The sequence below is a fragment of the Pygoscelis adeliae genome, unplaced genomic scaffold (assembly GCF_000699105.1).
Source record: "Pygoscelis adeliae isolate BGI_AS28 unplaced genomic scaffold, ASM69910v1 Scaffold786, whole genome shotgun sequence".
Classification (NCBI taxonomy): Eukaryota; Metazoa; Chordata; class Aves; order Sphenisciformes; family Spheniscidae; genus Pygoscelis; species Pygoscelis adeliae.
This window is the reverse complement of record NW_008824912.1, coordinates 55,500-58,803: the sequence shown is the minus strand read 5'-3', so window position 1 is coordinate 58,803 and position 3,304 is coordinate 55,500. Positions and strand designations below refer to the sequence as shown.

Below are 3,304 nucleotides of genomic sequence, written 5' to 3'. Positions count from 1 at the left end.
GCTCCCGGGTCCGTGTCCCATCGCGGGGCCAGGCCCGGACCCGGGGTTTTCGGCGCATCGCCTCGGCGTGGCCCTTCTGCCACGTTTCATAACCAGGAGAACAAACAACCCTGCACGCTGGGCAGAGGGGACGGACGCCAAGAGCCTCCATGGCTGCCTTCCACCGATGAATGGGCACAACCCGTTAAACAATGAAAGGCTCTTCTGTCTCTGCCTCTCCTTCTGGCGGGGCTGCTCTTTCCAAGTGCTTTTAATTACCGTTTTATTAGCGACTTTGAGGTTTAGCCTAGCGGACCGGCCTTCCCGACTCCATTTCTGCATGTTCAGCACAAGCAAAGGCGGCTGCAGCATCTCCGTGCCTCCCGACTGCTGCGCTTGGCCCTACCTGCGGGGCTGGTCTCTGCCCGCCACCGTGCCACCGTGCCCAGGTCCGCAGGGGACACGGGGCTGCTCTGCCTGCAATCCGAGTTGCTCTGCCTGCCTGCCTGCCGCACAACCACGTCAGCACAACTCCCAGACCAACCCACCGAGCTCTGCTAGGTCTGACGGGTGTTGTTTGGGTCCCAAGCCCCAAACTTGCCCCCAGTCGGAGCAGGGCTGGGTGAGCTCCGCCGGCGCTGGTGGCGCTCTCCCTGGGCACCGCCGAGCGCGGGGCACGGCTGCATCGATGCACCCGTGCTGGCCGGGGAGGATACGCAGACAAACGGTGCTTGCAGAGAGGTGCAAACCCAGGCCCTGTTTTTGAAACGTGCCCCTAGGACGCGGAGCTCACGGTTCCGACGTGGCGGGGAGGCAGCTGGCTGGATCTCTTTTCCAGCTGTGATTTTTCCTGAACGTGCTGATAAAGCCGCGAATTTGCCTTCGTCCGGCTCCCCCCCAACAGGCTGCTCCCAAACCTCCCTGCAACAGGGAGCTCCCACTGAGAGCTGGGGATGTGGAGGGCTCACACAGCAACCGCTCGTTTCCACCCAAATTTAAGTGATCCACAAGCCCCCGCGGCCCCCACCTCGGCACGTGGCGGGGCACGGCCGGAGGAGAAGGGAGGCCGGGGAGAGTTGGGCTCTGCGCGAGGGGCAGGGGCAAAGGGTCTTGCGAAACAGCGCGACGAACGCTGGTAAGGACGAGTGTGGAAAAATCCCCCGAGCCCCAGCACGCTGCCATTCTGTCGTGCTTCGCGGCTGGGGGAGATGCCAGCAGAGCTCTCTGAAGTGCTGGGATGGTGCATTTACCAACCGCCCGGTCCCCCGCCCGGGGAAGGCAACGCCACCTCCGGGGGAGAACACAGGAGTCCCTTTTTGTCATTGATGCTGAGAGCCAGGATGCCAAACGGCCTCCTTAATTAAAAACCAATCAGTCCCATGAACGAGCAAACATTAACGGTAACCGCACACAGCCCCAGCAACAACCTCTCCCTCCGCGCGTCCCCCGGGAAGAGACGAGGGGGGGATGTTCAGAGATGCGGACTCTGCTGCTCCGGCTTCCCACTCCAGAGAAAAATCCCTCCCTGCTCTCCTCCAACAGCCCTGCACAATAACATGCAAATCCCATGTCTTCCTGGGGCGCTGCGGTTCTGGGAATGTCAAAGTCATCTTTATGTCTCTATTAAGAGGGAGCCCCAGGCATGGAATTTTTTTTTTTTTTTTTTTTCCATTTATTTTCCTCAAACAGCCTGTAAGTGAAAATCTTCATGGCCAAATCATTAAACGACTACAACTGGTTTTGGCCGCAGCCCATCTCTTCTGAACAGTCGAAGGATGCCGGGGTGGGAAGGCTTGTTTTCTTTGACTGATGGTTTTATTTAATTAACTTTCATATTTCAATCCTCTCTGCTCCCTAGACAGCTCTCCCCTTCCCCAAAATATATCGCAGTAAATGAGAACCATGCAGGCTGCCTCGGCCCCGGCCAACAAACTCCCCTGGAAGCCTTACCGAGGTCCCCAGCGCGAGGCACGGCTCTCCCATCGCCCCGTGGAAACCGCGGCTGATGCCGTCCGGGAGGCGAAGCCAAAACACACCCAGGGACGCTGGCCGGCAGACGGGTCCCATACGCGGCTCCAGGCAGCTGGGGCACACCACACCGGCGCTGCCGAGCAAGGGGAGGAAGGATGGACTCGGCTCCACCAGGCTCCGGGTCCGCAGCTGGAGCTGGGATCCGGTTTGGCCCACCAGTGACACGAGTCCGCGGGGCTCAGCCTGGCTCCCACCCGGATCGCCGGGCCATTGTTTCGGGGGATCAACCCAAGCCAGGCTCTTCTGGCTCTGGAATTTATCTTGGCTCCAGGATGGGGTTTTCTTAAAAACTCAAGCCTGGAGATTACTTTTCTCCTTTAGCTTTATGACTGGCCTACCGCAGGCCCTCTCTCCTCAACCCTTCGCTCTGCACCCTGATCACCACGCAGCACCCAGGCTCCGGGGGGGATGCGCAGCCTCCATGGCTGCCCCCAGCCCTGCAGCAACACCCAGACCCCGAGCCCCGAGGCGAACAGGGTGCTCTTGCACCCCACGGAGGAGCTCTGCATCCCTCCCTGCACGGCACGGGGGCTGCCTGGGATGCAGGAGCCCACCACCACCTCCGGCACAGAGCTCGCGGCACCTTGAAACAAGCCACCCCACCTCAAGCTCCACAGGGAAAGCATCACACCATGAAACAGTGAGATTTCCATGGCGTTTTCTCCCCTCTTGCCTCTTAGATGCCTCTTCCCTCTGCTCGAGGAGGCTGTTTCTCTCAATCCGGCCTCTCAAATGTGTAAGGGCCCCCATCCCCCACCAGATCCCAGAGTCCACCACCGTCTGCCTGCACCACCGAGCTGGGAACCTGCCGGCCTCTCGCTCCTTCCATGGCAGCCCCGAGAACGCTCATGGGCAGGTGATGGCCCCAGCGAAGGCCAGAGGAGGGTCGGAGGACTGGCATCATCTTCACGGAGCTTCTGCAAAGGGGATTTTTCCCAGAAAAGCAGCAGGGGTGTGCCCTTTCCCATCTGACATCCCCAGCAAGCGGCCGTTGTGAAACACCCCATCTGTTTCAGCTTATCCAGAGGCAAATAAAGATCGGAGCGAGAAAATAAGACTCCAGTGTATATTTAGAAATGCTGGATTTGGTTAGTGCAGAATGAAGGCAGCGCAGGGCCTGGGATCAAGCAGCAATCGTTTATTCTAATGCCATTGCTTTGGTGCGAAGGAATCTGTCCTCCTGGGGAAAGGCGAATGCATCCCACCACGGCCCACCAACGGGATCCAAACCCAGCGTCCCTCTCCCCAGCTGGGACCGGCTGGCACGTGGGCCATGCCTGCCGGGGGGGGGGGG

At 59.9% G+C, this 3,304-nt stretch overlaps 1 protein-coding gene across 1 annotated transcript in view; it reads right to left on the bottom strand.

Annotated features, from left to right (window-relative positions):
• The window catches only part of ZNF512B (zinc finger protein 512B), a 25,673-nt gene that overhangs the window by 3,113 nt on the left and 19,256 nt on the right, over window positions 1–3,304 (bottom strand). The gene's annotated exons all lie outside the window — the stretch shown is intronic.